Below are 20,935 nucleotides of genomic sequence, written 5' to 3' on the forward strand. Positions count from 1 at the left end.
TGCAACCTCCACCACCTGGACTCAAGCAATCCTCCTGCATCAGCCTCCCAAGTGGCCAGGACTACAGGCTTGTGCCACCATGCCTAGCTAATTTTTAAAATTTTTTTGTAGAGACGGGGTCTTACTCTGTCACCCAGGCTGGAGTGTGACAGTGCAAGCATAGCTCACTGCAGCCTGGAACTCCTGGGGCTCAACAAGCGATCCTCCTGCCTCAGCCTCCCGAGTAGCTAGGACTGCACAGGCGCACAACACCAAGCCCAGCTGATTTTTCTTATTTTTTTGTAGAGATGGGGTTCTTGTGGCTGGTCTTGAACTTCTGGCCTCAAACAATCTTCCAGGCTTGGCCTCCCAAAGTACTGGGATTACAAGCGTGAGCTGCTGGACATTGCTTTAGAGCAGTAGTTCTCAAACTTTGGCTGTATCAGAAGCAGCTGGAGGACTTGTTAAAACACAGATTGCTGGGCTCTACCTCTGAGTTTCCTATTAGTAGGTCTGGGATGCAGCCTGAGAAATTGCCTTTCTAACAAGTTCCCAGGTGATGCTTATGGTTTCAGGACCATATTTTGCAAACAATGTCCTACAGAGTTTAATAATCCTTGGGGTAAGCCTATAAGATGACGCTCCAATAGGACATGAAAAGGACATGCAGTCATCCTTTTGCCTTATTTCCAAATTTTAGATGATTTTTCTTAACACTGAACCTTAAGCAGACTTTTTTTGGTGCATATATTCTATATATGAATACAAAGAACTCTTCATTTTGATAGTAGGGTAAGGACAATGATCCAAAATGGGTTTCACTTGACAAACGCTTTGATTAAAGGGGTACTGAAAGGAACTATTTTAGTATTTTCAATATACAAACATTTCCCTGATCATCATCTTCTATAGGTCCCTGAACCTAGACTGCAAAATAAATAAAAGGGAAAAATTGTTCCAACTACTGGCTTTCAGGAAAATCATTGTAAGACTTATTTACAGCAAATAAGTGATTTGCTAATAGTTCTCCATGACTCTGAAAATAGAATGGTCTAGGACTAGGAATTGGGGGCTTATAAGAGGTAAAGTTTCAAAACAAGAAAACTATAAGCATGACAAATTTAACCTTGAGACTTACTAGCATGCCAATTAATCCAAAAGAAAAGCACTGGGCAAAATGTCCACTGAGCTCATGGAATCCCAGAATGTTTTGGCATGTGATTCGCTTTTTTTTTTTTTTTTTTGAGACAGAGTCTCACTCTGTTGCCCAGGCTAGAGTGAGTGCCGTGGCGTCAGCCTAGCTCACAGCAACCTCAAACTCCTGGGCTCAAGTGATCCTCCTGCCTCAGCCTCCCGAGTAGCTGGGACTACAGGCATGCACCACCATGCCCGGCTAATTTTTTGTATATATATATTTTAGTTGTCCATATAATTTCTTTCTATTTTTTAGTAGAGACGGGGTCTCACTCTTGCTCAGGCTGGTCTCGAACTCCTGACCTCGAGCGATCCACCCGCCTCGGCCTCCCAGAGTGCTAGGATTACAGGCGTGAGCCACCGCGCCCGGCCTGTGATTCGCTTTTTAAAGGCAGCACAGCATAGTCTAAATTGCTTTTAAACTAGCAAAAAATTTTCCCTGGATGCTTTCAAATTATTTTATTTTATAGTAAAGATGCCAAAAGGGACAGTGAAGAATGAAATCGAACTGAGGTTCAGGTCATACTCCCATTTCACATTAACAACTCTGCACAGAAACTCACTTTCTCAGGGTACGTCCAATGAAAGGCATTCATTTGCAGCTCTGCAGGCAGTACTAGTCCTTCTCAGATAAAACTGGTCTTGAGGGCAAAATAAGATCAGATTAACCAAAACCCTACCACACCAGTTGCTTTTGTGTGGGTAACTTCTTTGTGGTAGTGAAGAGAGTCAGATTGGTATGTGTATGGGGGATGGGAAGGATGAACTTTGCTGATAAAACCAAAGCTGGTCTTGGAAAGCTCTCATTAAGCCCTCAGTGTCATCACAGTAGTGTGTGAAGTGACTGACCTTGATAGCCAGAGTTCAGAGGTCAGGAGGAAGAATAATTTGGGGAGGCATTTCCCAGAATACCACATTAGCATTAGAATCAGAAAGCCTAGAGGGCACAAGAGGACAGGCTGGCACTTAATTTATAACTTAAGAGGCAACAGACCCCATGAAGGAAAACTACTGGAGTTATAATTTAACTGTGTACTCTGAACTGTTTACATCTCTAAACTGTTTTGATTTTGCAGGTAATACCTTGTAACGAGAACAAAAAAGGATGTTTCATAATTTTGTGGTTTGGGGGAGGACAAAAGGAAAATTAAGAAAAACACTTCAAAATTCCTAAGTATAAAGTCTGTCTTGGCTGGGCATGGTTGCTCATGTCTGTAATCCTAGCACTCTGAGAGGCTGAGGTGAGAGGATCGCTTGAGGTCAGGAGTTCAAGACCAGCCTCAGCAAGAGTGAGAACCCCGTCTCTACTTTCAATAGAAAGAAATTAGCTGGTAACTAAAATAGAAAAAATTAGCCGGGCATGGTGGCACACACCTGTAGTCCCAGCTATGCAGGAGTCTGCGGCAAGAGGATCGTTTGAGTCTAGGAGTTTGAAGTTAGAGGTTGCTATGAGCTAGGCTGACGCCATGGCACCCTAGCCTGGGCAACAGAGTGAGACTCTTACTCAAAAAAAAGTAAAGCCTGTCTTGACTGTAAACACTTTGAAGACAAATATAACTACTTGGAATGGTCTTCAAAGTATGCAGCCCAAGGACCACAGGGGTTCTATCCAGAACAGATGCCAGTTTCTCTTCTGGTAATAAAAATATTTCCAAGTTAACATCACCATGGCCAATAACAATTACAAGCCTTTGCATTTACACAGATGCCCATAGAACACACAAGAATACACTGCTTCAAACAAAGAAAATAGGAGGTAAATATGTCACAGAACCCCTAAACTGCTTTCCAAGACTTAATTCTATCCAAGTGTGCTCTTTAATTTCACTTCTAATCAGGGGTGTTGAAATTATCCATTTAGAGTCTCCCAATAGGATTATACTATCCTAAAGGGCAGGGACTATTTCTTATGAAAATGACTGCTGAATTGAAACCAACTGTAGAAACCGAATGGTTATATTAATAGACCCTTCAAGAGTTGGAGTCAGAACTGGCTCCACCTAATCACAACACACCCTGGAGGGAGGCATCGGCAGACCTTTCAGCAGGGTTAACACCAAGTATTTCTTTGGGTGTCCCTCTCTCCCTACTCCAATTTTTTTCTTCCCCTTTTATTCCTCAGTTGCAACAAGGCCAAAAAAGTTACTGACTGATATAAAAACTCACTGATACTAGACAAAGCTTGTTAAGATCTCAGGCTTCAGGGTACACATTTTTATTATTATAACTATGCCCACATTTTTAAAACCATCACTTTCTGGGTTATTTATGAAACATCCAAACAACAGGAACTTTTGCAATGGGCATGAGAAACTTTTAGATCCTGTATAACTGTATGTGCCACAGGCATGAACAAAAAGAAATTCTCTTTTGGCATCGTTTTCACTTCTAAACAAACCCACATGAAAGACCGCTTGATGGGCAGCACTTATCAGCTAAAAATTAATAACATGAAAACCAGTAATAGTTCCTTGTTACCATTTCAAGTAGTCTTTTGATGATTTCTAGGGGAGGAGAGGAGGTCCAGAGTCTCAGTTTAATCTGATAATTTGTTAATTGCCATTCTAATCAGGAGGTACCCTTTCAAGTGGCTGCATTTAGAAGTGAAAACAATGTTGCTAGTCATAAAGTTTCTGGCCTGGTATCAGAACAGGAAAATTCTAGTCAGTCTGCGGAGAGAGCCAAACTGAAATACGGTAAAATCTTATTTATTCTCTCCCTTGGAGGACCAAAGGTTACCCAGATCTATGCTACGCAAATTTTCCCACTCTTCTCTCCAGCAGGAGAGAATGTGTACCCACCTTAGAAAAGCATGCATTCTGGAAAAATCCCAGGATCTGAACTTTATAAATAAACAGGAAGGATTCCTTCCTTTCCTAGGGGAACCCACTGGCTCTGCTCTCATTCACATGTCCCGAGACCACCACAGGTCCAGGTTGTTCCAGGACTGCACAGGGCTGGAGGAAACAAGGAAAAATCACCATCTTGTAAAGATTAACCAGGAATGGGTCCACGGGTCAGTGAGGAGCTAATACAACAGAGAATTTAAAGTGTCCATTTAAGTAACATCCTACGCCTTCTTAATAGGGATTATTAGCCCATGCAAGTGGAGTCTGTACCTTGGGTGCTTCACTTCTGCAAAAACAGAAAGATGTTGATGGATATTGAAACATTTCATAGTCATTTTAATCAAAAGCACATCATCTTAATAAGAATAAATAATGTGCCTTAAAAATAAATTATAAAAAATTGTGAACAGAATCCTAATTCATTAGTTTGCCACCTTTCCCCCTCATAGGTCAGATTTCCTTTAAAAATCTATCCATCCATGTAAGTCCTGGCTCTATAGACTTTTTTTTTTTTTTTTTGAGACAGAGTCTCATCATGCTGCCCAGGCTGGACTTGAACTCCTTGGCTCAAGTGAGCCTCAGCCTCCTGACTCCTATAGATATTTTCTAATTTATTTTATCCCCATCTACTCTGTTGTACCATCCAGTTATTTTCTTCTTAGTTTCTTTTATTGTCTTTGTATTGATTTGTTTATTATCTGTCTTTCTCCAGTAGACCCGGCTCTTGTTCACACAATACCTATAGTACCTAGAACAGCATTGGGCATATAGTAAATACTCAATAAATAAAGGAATGAAAATGAATAAGTAAAGGAATGAATGCAGTCCCTTTTCAAGATCTGGGAACACAAAGTTCCCCTGGCAGTGATATTTCATTACAAATACTAATTTTCAATCTAATTTCCAGAGAAACAAGTTACCAAATCATACATGAGTACGTGCCATTGTGAAATTAAACTGCTCAAAGTTGGAAGTGGTAGGCTGTGTCTTCTTCTCAAACCCCACCCCTCCCTAAGCCCAATTTCTTTTCTAGCCTCCAGTTACTCCTCTTGGTCAGTCTGCGACCATGGGACCATACCCTGCAGGGCCCCAGTAAAGTAACATGGGAAGGCTGCACACACCAACTGCCCTGGGGGTTGATAAGGCTTCTCCTGAATTTGGGGAAGGAGATTATCAAATTATTCAGTTTCTACTGCTCATTATCCTTAAAATGTACAAGTGAAGAAAATAAAAATCTTTCTGTTATACCAAATGTGAACATAAAAATGAATGTATGGGAAGAGGGTTTCAGATACTTGTGAATAAATGTATTTGGACTACATGCCACCAGTAGCCTGCTGAAATCCTGGGCTCACTGGTCTGTTTCAGTCAAAGTATCAAAAAAAACATTTTCTCATAGGAGAAAGGAAAATTAAATGTTAATATCCTAATGCCATATTACAACAGAGGGTGTACATTTATTAATACATGTATATGGGGAATCTAAAGTTAGGGTTCTCTCAAGACTGATACATCCATATACCTACACTGAAGGGATTCTGATTAGTAATACCAATGAACTATAACTCCATAAAATGTAAAAAGAAATATACAGACCCTGGCTAGTGAAAACAATGTGGAGAAGCCCCATTCTAATTGTTAGAGTTTTCAATTTATTACTTGGACATATTTTCTCTGATCCTATTCTTGTATAACATACAGAGAGGAAAGGAAATGTAAAACTTCTTTTCTAGTAAAATGTAAAACTTCTTTGCTAGTACTAGGAAGGATTGTCAGTAGTTGGCTAAAACACAGACCCATCCCAGGCAAGGTACCTGGATGCCAGGCTAGACACTTCCTGCTGCAACTCTTCTGGAGACATTTCCTGCTATAGAAGGTCTCAGAATTTCTGCCTCCTTGTGGGCAGATTTCTCCACAACCACAGGCAGAGTGGAAACAGAGAGAGCAGAGGTACAAAATCCTCTCTTTCAGCCCTGGCCTGTAACAAAAGGCCAGGGTGGATATTTTGCTATGAGCCCTTAGTTCGTTTTCTGTTGCTTATGACAGAATACCTGAAACTGGGTAATTTATAAAGAAAAGGAATTTATTTCTTACAGTTATGGAGGCTGAGAAGTCCAAGGTCAAGGAGCTGCACTTGCTGAGGGCCTTCTTGCTGGTGGGGACTCCTGCAGAGTTCCAAGGTGGGCACAGGGCATGATATGGCCCAGGGGCTGAGTGTGCTAGCTGAGGTCTCTCCTCCTCTTCTTATAAAGTTAATAGTTCCAGTTCTATGATAATCCATTAATCCATGAATGGACTAATCCATTCATGAGGGCAGAACCTTCATGACCCAGTCACTTCTTAAAGGCTCCAGCTATTAATACTGTCACATTGGGGATTAAGTTTCAACATGAGTTTTGGAGGGGACAAGCATTCAAATCATAGCAAGCACCATTGCTTCCAACATCCTGTTGGATGGAGTTAGGCAGCATTAAATGGAGACAAAGTTTAATGGGGTCCAACAATTTGCTGCTGACATGGTTAACATCTGTCCAGAAAATAATCCCCAAGTGAAGACTGGGGATGAATTCATGAATATGATCATGTCCCTGACTTTCAACATCCTTTGCTTATTTTTTTTATTTTTATTTCTTTTGAGACAGAGTCTCACTCTGTTGCCCGGGCTAGAGTGAGTGCCGTGGCGTCAGCCTAGCTCACAGCAACCTCAAACTCCTGGGCTCAAGCGATCCTACTGCCTCAGCCTCCCGAGTAGCTGGGACTACAGGCATGCACCACCATGCCCGGCTAATTTTTTTTATATATATATTTTAGTTGGCCAGATAATTTCTTTCTATTTTTAGTAGAGACGGGGTCTCGCTCTTGCTCAGGCTGGTCTCGAACTCCTGACCTCAAGCAATCCACCCGCCTCGGCCTCCCAGAGTGCTAGGATTACAGGCGTGAGCCACCGCACCCAGCCATCCTTTGCTTATTCACCAGAGCCTTCAAGATAAAGTCCAAACCCCTTACTTACTCCATTCTTTGAGTGCCTACCATGTGCCAGGTACTAGGGTCAGCAGTGAATAAAATAGATAAAAAAAAAACAAAACAGACAAATATCACAGACCCCAGGCAGCTTACAGTCTACTGGAGGGAGAAAGAAAGATGCTGGTAAATGCCAAGGGAAAAAGATGAAGGAGGAAAGGGAGTCTGGGGAGTTGCCATTTCAAAGAGGATAGTCAGGCCAGGCCTATCAGGGTGACAGGTGAAGCAGGTAAAGAAGAGAATCATAAGGATATACAGGAAAACAGTTGTTTCAGGTAGAAGAAATAGCAAGTGTGAGACCCATATGTGAGGCCCAGGAATGCAGCAGGCGATGAAGTCAGAGAGGTGGAGGAGGGGAAGACTGCGTAGGGCTTTGCTGGCCATGCTTGAACCCTAACTGCCTTTCCAATACCCGCTTGCACTACTCTCCCCTCACATTTCCTGGTCAGGGAACACTGACCCATTTGTAGTTCCATAAACATACCATTTTATCTTACTTCTAATCCTTTGAAATGCTCTCTCCTCCCTTCAGTCAAGTAATTCCAATTTATTCTTCAAGACTCAGTTGTCCTTAGAGATGTAAACTGCAAGGGTTAAAGCAATTTTCCACTAGCCAACAGCCCAGCTGAAAGAGCAAGGGCATGGACAAGAGATCCAAGGTGGCAGCAAGTAGGATGCTTTGGATAAAAGGACATCTTAATCATCAACACTTGTGTACATAAAAATCCATAGCCTTTTCTGATGTTATGTTCCAAGTTCTAGACTTGACGTGGGCAATGTCTGGCATTTGATGAATTCTTATTTTCTTATTTATTTATTTAGAGACAGGGTCTTGTACTATTGCCAGGGCTAGAGTGGCATCATGACAGTTCACTGTAACCTCAAGTTCCTGGGTTCAGGGTATCCTCCTGCCTCAGCCTCCTGAGTAGCTGAAACTACAGGTGCTCATCACAATGTCCAGCTAATTTTTTTGTAGAGACGAAATTTTTTTGTAGTCTCTCTATGTTGTTCAGGCTAGTCTCGAACTCCTAGCATTAAGCGATCCTCCTGTCTCTGCCTTCCAAAGCGCTAGGATTATAGGCATGAGTCACTGTGCTCGGCAGCATTTCATGAATTCTTACCATGATGATTTCAGTTTCATGAAAATTTCAACCAGGGTCCAATATGTAATCACAAAAATAATCCTGCTGCTTGGATGTAAAGCTTTGACCTAGATTCTTTTGTTTTCTTCTAGATGCCCTAGAGACAAAGCCAGTTTGCCTGACCTCTCACTCAAAGAACTCTGGATAACTTATGCTCACTTTCTACTCCTTAGGTAATAACTCAGTATATATAAAGATGTCAACTTCATCAATTACCACATTCCATGTCCAACTGAGTATAGTATGTAATCTGAACAAAAACTATGAAAGGTAGGTATTACCATCTTTACCCTAAAGGTAAGGCAACTGAGGTTAAATAACCTGTCTAAGGTCACCCAGCTATTAAGTGACAAAGCTCAAATACAAACCTGTGTCTGCCTGGGACAAAAATCATGCTCTTCATGACATAACCAACTAGCCTCCGTCCCTCCTACAATAATATACTTCCTCCCATCACTTTAGGTCACAGGCCCCTAATAATGAGTAGTACCTTTTATTATTAGCCAAGTGGTCTTTCCTCCCCAAACCTTTGTAATACTTAGTTATACCATCAGATCTCACTATTTGCAGCAGGACTAAGAGAATAGAGAGCTCTTTGGGATGCTTACCATGCCAAGAACATCTCTTAAAAAGTTGACAATTAGGTCTCAAGTAAGAAATGAGTGCGTATGTCCACCCAAACTTATATAAGAATGTGGATAGCAGCTATACATATTCAAAGTAGAAAAATAATCCAAGTATCCATCAACAAGTGAATCGTTTTTTTTTTTTTTTTTTAAAGGTTGTATTCATATTATGGAACAGTAACAGCAATGTAAAGGAATGACCATTGACAGATGCAACCACATGGATGAATCTCAAAAACACATAGAAAGAAAGAGGCCAGACACAAAAGACTAGTTACCGTACACTTCCATTTATACAAAGCTGAGGAACAGAACTATGCTATAGCGTTAGAAGTCAGAACAGTAGTTACCTCTGTGCGGTATGGTATTGACAGAAAAGGGGCCTGAGGGAGCTTTCTGAGGTGATGGAAGTATTTTGAGTCTTAATTTAGTTAATGATCACATGGCTGTATATATATGTAAAAAAATCTTTGAGATGTATGCTTAAGATTTGTTCATTTTACTATATGTAAATTATGTCTTAATAAAAGAAATATTATTTTAAGAAAAGAATAGCTAAAGTCAAAGCTGGTAGTGAACTGTTAACCATGTTTCCACTGTTGTCACATGGTATCAGCTACTACTTTAGCCAGTACACAGCAATACCAGCAATCCATTATCAGAATTAAAATTCATGATAGGAGGCCTTCAAGAATCCATTCCTCGGCCGGGCGCGGTGGCTCACGTCTGTAATCCTAGCACTCTGGGAGGCCGAGGTGGGCGGATCGTTTGAGCTCAGGAGTTCGAGACCAGCCTGAGCAAGAGCGAGACCCCATCTCTACTAAAAATAGAAAGAAATTATATGGACAGCTAAAAAATATATATATATAGAAAAAATTAGCCGGGCATGGTGGTGCATGCCTGTAGTCCCAGCTACTCGGGAGGCTGAGACAGTAGGATCGCTTGAGCTCAGGAGTTTGAGGTTGCTGTGAGCTAGGCTGACGCCACGGCACTCACTCTAGCCTGGGCAACAGAGTGAGACTCTGTCTCAAAAAAAAAAAAAAAAAAAAGAATCCATTCCACATATGAAATGCAACTACTCTGTAACTCACATATGTAAAGCAAATAGCAAGACACATTTTAAGACTGGGCAGTGGGATTTCAGAAAGCTTACTACAATGGCAGAGAAGACAAAGGGATGTAAAAGCATAAAAGCCAACAAATCAAATATAAAATCCATAGCCCATAATCACTTCTAGAGACAACTATGAGAAAGAAGAAATTATCGGGGGCACAATTTATCAGAAAAGCAGAATGAATTAAAGCACAGTTCAAGAGTCCATCTTCCAAAGAAGGGATGAGAGGCAGCTTCTGAGCTTTGAAAGGATCGTCTCCCAGAATTTAAGTTGATATTTATAAGTTAATAAATGACCCAACAAAGACAGCCCTTACCCACCTAGAGAGAGCACCCTGTAGATTCTTTACAAAATCTTCTCAGAGTCATGAGAGGTAGAAAACTTGAGAAACTAGCCTGATCCTGATTATATGAGAATACAGAGCCAAAAAGGGAATACCAAGCAAGAGTTGGTCCATGGACCTGCTGAGGGTCCTTAGAACCAAAAGGGTCATTCCTGGGGAAGCAGAAGTTAGAAATGACTCAGGGATAATATCTTCTGTGTTCCTCCATTTAAGATTAACCTTCTACAATTTCATTTAGGGCATAAAATATAGTTAATAAATCTATATAGCACTGGAGATACACAGGGATAAGGAATCATACAAAATGAAGTTTATTATGGTCATAAAACATGAAGTACTACTAGGAAGAGATTACATGGATACCTGAGAATAAACAGAAACGACATTAGATGGTTTGAAAGTTTTATTGCACAGGGAACCGAAGAGTAACCAAAAGCTGCTCGTCAAGATGACAGGCAGACAGGATCACAGCGTATGTTTAAAAGCTGAGAATTCTAAGGTAAGTCACTGCTTATTCTCAGTGACACTATGAACTTTTATCTAAAATAAGAAAAGGTTTACAGTGTTTTAAGAAAGGATAAAAAAATGCTCATGAGTTTGACCAAATGACTAAAAGTTAAAGGATGCAGGATTTTGAACACGGAAGAGAAAAAGCTAAAGATAGACATATTAATATATTTGGTAATAAAAACATTTGGTAATCAAGGAAAGATCCGTAGGTAAAATTAATAGGGTCTTCTCATTCACAAAGAAATTAAAACAATTAAGATTAATAACCTGTCTCTAAGACACAGAATAGAAGGTAGGAGTGTATGTGAAAGGCATGCATACCCTCTTGTTATGTGGTCTGATATTTAGCAGTTAATAAGGACCCACTTCTTCCCTATCTCCATAGATTTGGCATTCTGAGAACACATTTGCATATGATGATAATTTTTTAAATGTCTAAAGTATTTAGGTGTAAAACAATGCTAAAAAGCAGAATCCAATGTCTGTGGGTACAGTAATACCTTATTCTTAAAAATGCCACATCCAGCTATTTGAATGTCACCACTGACACCTGGGACCTAAGACAAAGGAAGGACTGGGAGATAGTTTCCCAGAACAGACTCTACTAGGCCAGGCATGGTGGCTCACACCTGTAATCCCAGCACTCTGGAAGGCGCTTGAGCTCAAGATCAGCCTGAGCAAGAGCGAGACACTCTGTCTCTACTGAAAATAGAAAAATTAGCCCAGTGCTGTGGCACGCACCTGAAGTGCCAGCTACTCGGGAAGCTGAGGCAGGAGGGTTGCCTGAGCCCAGGAGTTTGAGCTAGGCTAACACCACGGCACTTGCCAGGACAACTCTGTCTCCAAAAAAAGAGAGAGAGAGAGAGAGAGAGAGAGAGAGAACAGACTCTACTATCAGCTGCTCTGGTTATACCTGGTACCAGGTATCAGTCCCATACTCCCTGATTTTGACACTTCCTGGCAACATTACCAAAGGCTCAGGAAAGGACAGTAGTGAACCTAAGCCTAAGCTTTTCCACCAGACACAAGACAGAAAGCTTTAGCAATGGATCTAAGAGTCCATGTACATCTTTTCTAAGGTTTCATTTACATTGTGAGAGAAACAATAATACTCTGGACAATTATTTCTGGACAGTTGCAGCACTTTCCAGTTTTTTTTTTTGAGACAGAGTCTCACTCTGTTGCCCAGGCTAGAGTGAGTGCCGTGGCGTCAGCCTAGCTCACAGCAACCTCAAACTCCTGAGCTCAAGGGATCCTCCTGTCTCAGCCTCCCAAGTAGCTGGGACTACAGGCATGTGCCACCATGCCCGGCTAATTTTTTCTATATATATTTTTAGCTGTCTATATAATTTCTTTCTATTTTTAGTAGAGATGGGGTCTCGCTCTTGCTCAGCACTTTCCAGTTTTTAAGGATATTCTGGCCTTTCTACAGACATCCGATATGATCAATACTCTTCCCTGCCCCAGCTCCTAGCTTTTCTGCAGGATTACTCAGTGATTTTGGGAGATATGATTATTCTTTTACAGAATAGTCCTAAAAAACCAAAATTATTTCCAATGGAGCTTATGATTCTGAATAGCTATAAATAATTTGATTTTCTTAGGTCATAATAAAAGATATATCTTGTCCCCAGCATCTTGCTCCACACCAAAAAAATAAGAAAGACAAATCATGTTGACATTTAGAAATTCTTTAAGCGATGAAAAAGTCTCTTCAAATGACATGCCTTCTTCTCGTTATTCTTTCCTGATTCTGATGATAAACATAATGGTCTGATAGCTTAGTTATTTCCCTGAAATTTAATGGAATGTCAAGGACCAAGGTCAACTACAAATGAAAGGAAAGAAAAATAGACTATAAAAAAGAATTAAGCCAGGCACAATAGTGTGTGTCTGTAATCTCAGCTACTTGGGAAGCTGAGGTGGGAGGATCATTTGAGCCCAGGAGTTCGAAGCCAGCCTAGGCAACATAGTGAGATCTTGTCTCAAAACAAACAAAAAGAAAAGGGGGAGAAAAGGAGTAACTTTATAGTGGAGAAATCTAGTAAATACTATCTCAACTAGGTGATCAAGGTTAACATCAACAGCGACAAATCATGTTGACAATAGTCACTCTTGATCAGATGTGAGGAGAATGGTACTTTACCTCTTCAGTGTTCCTCCCAAAAACTAATAATTCCAGTCTAAGCACAAGAAAAACATCAGACCAACCCAAAGTGAAGGACAGTCTACAAAATACCTGACCAGTACTCCTCAAAACTGTCAAGATCATCAAAAGCAAGAAAAGTCTTAGAAATTATCACAGCCACGAGGAGCCTAAAAGAAACAAAAAGCCTGCATGTAATGGATCAAGGGATCTTGGATCACAAAAAGGATATTAAGTTAAAAAAAAATCAGGAAATCTGAATAAAGTATAAACTTTAGTTTAATATTGGTTTATTAATTGTCACAGTGTACTATAATGCAAGATACTAACAACAGAGAAAATTGGGTGTGTGATACATAGAAGCTCTGCTCTATTCTAAAATAAATGTCTATTTTAAAGTCTTAAAAAATGTAATGTGAAGTAAATTATAAGAAAAAATAAAACTACTCAGCACTTTGAGAGGCCGAGGCAAGGGGAGTGCTTAAGGCCAAGAATTTGAGACCAGCTTGGGCAACATAGTGAGACCCCCATCTCTATAAAAAATTTTAAAAAATTAGCCAGGTGTGGTGGTGTGCCCATAGTCTAGCTACTTGGGAGGCTGAGGCAGGAGGATCACTTGAGCCCAGGAGTTCAAGGTTGCAGTGATATGGCCATTGCATTCTAGCCCAGGTGACAGCAAAACCCTGTCTCAAAAAATAAAATAAAATAAACAAAACTTGGCTTAGTAGAAAGAACACAGACTTTAGGGACATAACCTTGGCTTTCAATCTCTACTCCATCACTTACTGGTTGTGTGATCTTAAGTAAATTTCTAGGTGATTCTCAGCTTTAGTTTCCTCATTTGTAAAATGAGGATAATTGTAGTACCATCAGGCTATCAGGGTGGCATGAAGGTTGGATAGCATGTATGAAGAAGCTGGGATAACCAGCACCCCACCCCTAAAACCTCTCAAGGTCCATACGCATTTCCTGGGACAGTAGACCGCTCCTGACTAACTGGGGTAAAAGGTATAGCTCTTTCTACAAAGCAGCAGCTAAGAGAGCACAGAGTGGCTATGTTTCTTCCTTGACAACAGTTGAGGAATACAGTTTAGCACGCTACTTACCCACCTGACTCACTGTGTGATAACACTGAGTGAGGTGACAGATTATACAAAAGAATGCAAGAAGATACCGTTTTTCCTTTTTCCAAAAATGCAGATCCACCATCCCATCCCTAACCCAAGATTTAAGTGAGTGAGTCCACTATGAGGCCGAGGAATCTATACTTTGTGTAAGCTTCCCAGGTGATGTGAATAAAGGCGCTTAATCCATTACATGATTTTTATGAACAGTGATCTTGTCTCTTCTTCCTCTTTTTACAGAGAAGGAAATTGAGGCCCAGAGAATGCAAAAGTGACTAAGTTTAAAGGAAAGTAACTGAGAAGTGGCAAGGCCAAGAACAGGCACCTAGGTTGTGTATCACTGTCTTTAAGAGCGTTTTTTCCTAAAACAAAAGTGCTTGCACCCATAAGCCATCACCTGGAATTGTATGTGTGACTAAAAGGGAAGAAACTAGAAAGAGAAAAAATCTTTGGGAAAGACGATTTTATGGGGAGAATGTGGTGGGAAAATCAACTGTGCTCTAGTACTAGTTAAGAAGATGATAGGCTGAGCTTTAAATCTTCATCTAATACTTATAGACTCTCCCAATATTTATTGACTCTTCTAACTATAGAAAGTTTTAAAACTGAAATTTCTTCCCCTTTTGTAAATGGGTGTGGGCTCATCTTTAAGAAGTTTTGAAAATCAGAATATTTGAGTTTTAAATGTAAGATTTCTACTTGAAAACATCTATCTTGATTTAAAGTAACCAAAAAAGGCAGTGTGACTTATGATGATTCTGTATTAAACAGAAGCCAAAATCAGCCTTGGTCTGAATAAGAAGTAATTTATTTTAAAAACAGTGGTTTAAACCTTAGTCTTCCAAAGTACCTATCCTAAGAAATGCTCGTTTGCTTTGGGAATTGAACACAGGCCGAGTAAAACAAATCTGATTAAGAAATAAGGTGTTACCTTCCTATAATACTAGAAGGTGAAACATTCAACTTCCTGAAACCACTTGGCAAAGACTACAATGTACACAATTGTACGTTCATAATCACTGGCCAGGATTTCTAAAGGCGGCTTCTGTTCTGTTCCACCCCCAATTATTTTATCTGAGTGATAAAGCAATCAGTAGAGAACTTCCCCAGGTCCCACCACATCTACCCACTCACCAGCATCTACAATCATATATTCCCTTTTGTTCTTATAGACATACAATGTTCCTCTCTCCTGCCAACCCCTCCACTTGATTCTGCCTTTCTCGCTACTCAAAGACACTGCTCTAACAATTCTCCCCCTCTATCCAAATCAATTCCTCTCTCTAGAAGATTATTTTCATCAGCATATAAACATGCTATAAAATCTGCCATCTTAAAAAGAATAACACAGCCCTGGCAACATATCGAGACCCCAATTCTATAAGAAAAAAAAATTAGTCGGGCATGGTGGCACACTCCTGTAGTCCCAGCTGCTCGGGAGGCTGAGGCAGGTGGATCACCTGAACCCAGGAGTTTTAGGTTGCACTGAGCTATGATCGTGCCACAGCACTCCAGCCTGGGTAACAGAGCAAGACCTTGTCTCAAAAAAAACCAAAATAAAACAAACCTCTAATTCTATACCTATCTCCACTTAGCACCTCATTTCTCTGCTCTCCTTTGCAGTAAAACTCCTCCAAAAAAAAAAAAAGAAATCAATGTATTATTTATACTCCTTGTCTTCAACTCCTCTCTTCCCATTTTCTTAAAACTATTATGAACAGGCTTTCTCCTTACCATTCACTGAGCATGCCCACTTTACTAAACCCAAGGCCAATTCTCAGTGACTCACATGACTTGCCTCTTAGCGGCACATGACATAGTTCATTATTTCTTCCTCTCCTGGAAACACTTTTCAAGAATGCTGGCTTCACAGATGCCACAGGATCCCGGTGTTCTAACTCACTGGGTGCTCCTTTCCTAGTCTCCTGATCTCCAAGTCTGGAGTCACCCAGACTTAGCCGTTACACCTTTTCTCTATCTTCACTCACTCCCTTGGTAATCCCATCCAGGCTCACTGCTTTAAACCCATCAATATGCTAAAGCAGAAGTCCCCATCCTTTTTGGCACCAGGGACTGGTTTCACAGAAGACAATTTTTTCCAGGGACTGGAGGATGGGGGGGATGGTTTTGGGATGATTTAAGCACATTACATTTACTGTGCAAACCTCTCTGCTAATGATAATCTGTATTTGCAGTCACTCCCCAGCACTAGCATCACCGCCTCAGCTCCACCTCAGAGCTTCAGGCATTAGATTCTCATTAGGAGCGCGCAACCTAGATCCCTCACATGCGCAATTTACATTAAGGTCCGGGCTCCTGTGAGAATCTAATGCCGCCAATAATCTGACAGGAGGCAGAGTCAGGAGGTGATGCCAGCGATGAGGAGCAGCTGTAAATACAGATGAAGCTTCGCTCGCTCACCGGCTGCTCACTTCCTGCTGTGCAGCTGGTTCCTAACAGGACACGGACTGGGACCAGTCCACAGCCTGGGGGTTGGGGACTGCAGTGCTAAAGAACCCACACAGCTATCTCCCTCCCCTGAACTCCAGATCCATCTGGATGTCCTAATAGGCATCTCAAACATGTTAACATGTTTCAAATAGAATTTCTCATTTCTCCTGCCCCTTGTTGACCCTGACCATCGTCTTCCTCATCTCAGTTAATGGCAACTCTTCCTTTTCAAATGCCCAGGGTAGAAACCTTAAGAGTCATCTTTGACGCCTCTTTCTCTTTTCTCATTCTCCATCCAAACCAGGGGCAAATCAGTTTGGCTCTATCAAATCTATTCAGTTCTAATCTTTTGTTACCCACCCACATTTGGCCTAGATTATTGCTACCGACTCTTAACTGGCCTCCTTGCTTCCGTACTTGCCTTCTTACACAGTCTCTTCTGAGAAACCTAAACAACTAGCCGTTTGACTCAAAGAATGTGACAAAGTCCTACAAATATGATGTATCACAACAGCCAGAAAGCCCTACATATATCATACTCCCCCATCATTATGTGTCCAACCTCCTCTCCTTTGTTTATTCTGCCCCAGCCACAGTGGATTCCTCATTATCCCTTGACTATCCCAAGCACGCCCCCACCTGGGCCTTTCACTGGTTATCCTGTTTAAAATGTTCTTTCCTTAGATATTCAAACAGCTTACTCCTTATATCCATCAAGTCTTCATTCTAATGTTACCTTCTCCCTGGTCCCTCTTGTTACAATCCCCCTAGCCATGCTATAGCTTTTCTTCAATAGCACTTTTTATCTAACATACTACGTGTTTGTCATTTTCCCCTCATTTGAATGTATTCATGTATTCTCCATTAGGGCTGGGATTTTTGTCCGTTATTGACCCGCATATCCCTGGCATCTAGAACAAATCCATAAATATTTGTTATGTGAACAAATGAAAGCTGAGCAAAGAATTTAACTGAACATAAGGAACACTGTGCTGTCATTTAACAGAAGTCAAGCCCTCTATTTTTTTTTTTTGAGACAGAGTCTCACTCTGTTGCCTGGGCTAGAGCGCCGTGGTGTCAAGCTCACAGCAATCTCAAACTCCTGGGCTCAAGGAATCCTTCTGCCTCAGCCTCCCGAGTAGCTGGGACTACAGGCATGCGCCACCATACCCGGCTAATTTTTTTCTATTTATATTTTTAGCTGTCCAGCTAATTTCTTTCTATTTTTAGTAGAGAGGGGGGGTCTCACTCTTGCTCAGGCTGGTCTCAAACTCCTGAGCTCAAACGATCCACCCACCTCAGCCTCCCAGAGTGCTAGGATTAAAGGCATGAGTCACTGCGCCTGGCCTAAAGCCCTCTATTTTAAATGCCAAACCCTCATAACATCTAATTATTTGATACCACCGTTTAAATGTTTAATAGGGATCAAAAACTAAACTTCTCCCAAATATTTCTTCTCCACTTCAGCAAATGGTCCCACCATCTATCTAGCTGTACAAGCCTGGACCTTAAGTCTCCTTGATTGGCCCTCTCACCCTCCCCTATTCAAGTCATCGGGAAGTCTTGTCAATTTTGGTAGCCTCCCATCTGTTCTGCTTTACTTTCTTGCCTTCCTTCATTTCCTAAATAGTTGCAAAATGTTCTTCAAAATGTAAATTGGATCAATGCACCTTAAAATCTCAAAGGTTTCTGAATCCCTACCTTGGCCTGTGAATGGGCTGGCTCCTGTCTACATCTCAACTCCATCTGTGCCACCAGCCCCCTTGCTCATTATGCCATATCCACAAAGGTCTGCTTTCAACTCCTCCAACATGTCCTTTGCCGCCCCAGGGTCTTTGCACATGCTGTTCTCCCTTCCCTCCATTCTTCATCCTTTAGGTCTCAGCAAAAAAAAAAAGTCTCCTATTTAGAGTAGCTCTTTGCTTCTTTTTCTATATTTTATTCCTTGTTTGTTTCCTTCATAATTTCTAACAATTTGCTTACTTGTTTTTTGTTTCTTCTTCATTTCAATATAAGCTCCATGAGGGTAGGGGCACCAGAGCAGGTGAAAAGGGAGAAGGAGGTACTTCACTGGAAATGTCTGAGAAGTACTAGCTGCTTTCAGCTGTTAGATCTGTCATCACCACCCTACCTCCAGATGGAGCACCTTCTATCATTCTGAAAGGAACTAAAGACGAGCTTTCAATGGCAAATCACATTAATTCCAACTGGTACAGACTGAACTGTGTCCTCCCCAAATTCATAGGTTGAAGCCCTAACCCTCAATGTGATGGTATTTGGAGATGGGACTTTTGAGGAAGAATCAGGTTTAGCTGAGGTCATGCAAATGAGGCCCCCATGATGGGATCAATTCCTTTGTAAGAAGTGGAAGAGATACCAGAGTTGTCTCTCTGCCATGTGAGGACACAATGAGAAGGTAGCCATCTGCAAGCCAGGAAGAGAGACCTCACCAGAACCCAACCACACTGGCACTCTCATCTCAGACTTCCAGCCTCCAGAACTGGGAGAAATAAATTTCTGTTGTGATATTCGTTATGACAGCCTGAGCTGACTAAGACTCCAACCAAAATGAGAATGCTTATGCTCATTTGCAGTATAACCAAATACACACGTAACAGGACATGATGCAGGAGCATTTTCTATCAAGACTCTCTGCTCCCAACCAGAAAGTGCTCCATTGCTTGCTTCATACTCTTCCTTCTCCAACAGCTACACTTGTGAAGACTTAAACACTCTCAAAGCTACTATCACTGCTAGCACGTATTTGAATGCTGAAGATCACCCTCACAACTGACACTAAAAGGAGGTGCATAGCACCCTCTCCCTCAGGCCACCCTCCAACCTACCCGGTTCAATGCACTAAAATGGATGAGTCAGACACACCAAGACACATGAACAACTGTGTTTTGTTCAGAAAGACTCACAGATGTTTCAGTTAGGAAGTGATTTTGGTTGGGACTCATGACAGCATACAGAAACATTTCCTCAGGGAATCTTCCCATGGGATTTCTGCCTAAATGGGAAGCTCATAGGGCTCTTTATTAAACTATTGTTTTTTTAAAGTAGACATTTCAAAAAGCTCAGTTTTTCCTTCCTCTAAAACTAGGTTCTAATAGTAGATTAGGCCGAGGCAGTAACTAGATTCTTTGAGATGCTCTGTTAGAAAATTACTGTAAACATTCAGGAGTTTATATGTTTTATCAAAGGGAACAATCTAAATGTTCTATTTTTTAAAAATTCAGATTCTTTAGAGAACCTAAATTACCAAACCAGTTATTTCTCTAAATTTCTACCTTGGGGATTTTAAAGCATAGTTTTTACACATGGTGGTTTAAAAAAAAAAAAAAAAATCTCATGTCCATCTTACAGGGAGAAATAAGCAAAGTGGCTGGCAGCAGGCTATGAAGGTCCCAAAGCCAGAGCCCCACTTTCCCAAGAGACAGCAACACCCATGCCAAATTATCAAAGGCATAAAGCTTGGTTATAAAACAGAGAAAGCCAGTATTCATATTTTGTGATTGGAACAATCAAAGCTGCTCTGAAATGGGTCCTGGACAAAATACCAAGTACAGTGACAATAGGATGTTTGAACTGAGAAGACCTTTTACATTTTAGGATCTGTGACTCCAAATATAAACCAATAATGCACTAACTATAACAAGGAACAAAGGGCTAGAAAAGGAGACCCTCTAAAGTACAAAATTCTGAAGGTCCTAACACAGTACTAACCTTCAAACTTTTTATAAGATTACCATTTTGTTTTCAATTTTTTCTTTTTGAGACAAGGTCTCACTCTGTTGCCTAGGCTAGAGTGGAGTGGCGTCATCATAGCTCACTGCAACCTGAAACTCCTGGGCTCATGTGATCTGCCTGCCTCAGCCTCCCAAGTAGCTAGGAATACAGGCATGCACCACCATGCCTGGCTAATTTTTCTATTTCTTTGTAGAGACCAGTCTTAATGTATTGCTTGGGCTGGTCTTGAACTCCTGGCCTCAAGTGATTCTCCTGCCTCAGCCTCCCAAAGTGCTAGGATTATAGGCATGAGCCACCATGCCCAGCCTTCAATAATTTTCATAAAGAATTTCATCAACAGAAAACCCAGCCACATCCGTGAGTATCCACTGTCAGTTTGCTCCTCCTATATTTGCCTATTGCAGGCATAAGAACAAGAGATTCTTCTCATAAGTAGCTTTAAGACCCTGGCCTATACATTCACAGTAGAGGTTATATAAACAGAGGGAAACATAAACTAGCTTTCTCAGCCCATTTAAAAATAGAATCGTCTAGTCCTACTCCACATTTCTCCCAGGGAGGTGCAGTAACTTGTTCATAGTTATATAGAGAACTGGTGATTATGCCAGGAAATGAAACTCATGTCTCCTCACTACTTAGTCCAGTGCCCTTTCTAATATGCCATGTTGTCTTCCAACTAGTA

At 41.1% G+C, this 20,935-nt stretch overlaps 1 protein-coding gene across 2 annotated transcripts in view; it reads right to left on the minus strand.

Annotated features, from left to right (window-relative positions):
• Nucleotides 1-20,935, minus strand: part of FBXO42 (F-box protein 42) — an 88,587-nt gene that overhangs the window by 18,554 nt on the left and 49,098 nt on the right. The gene's annotated exons all lie outside the window — the stretch shown is intronic.

Source organism: Eulemur rufifrons, chromosome 8 (genome assembly GCF_041146395.1).
Source record: "Eulemur rufifrons isolate Redbay chromosome 8, OSU_ERuf_1, whole genome shotgun sequence".
In the NCBI taxonomy this organism is placed as follows: Eukaryota; Metazoa; Chordata; class Mammalia; order Primates; family Lemuridae; genus Eulemur; species Eulemur rufifrons.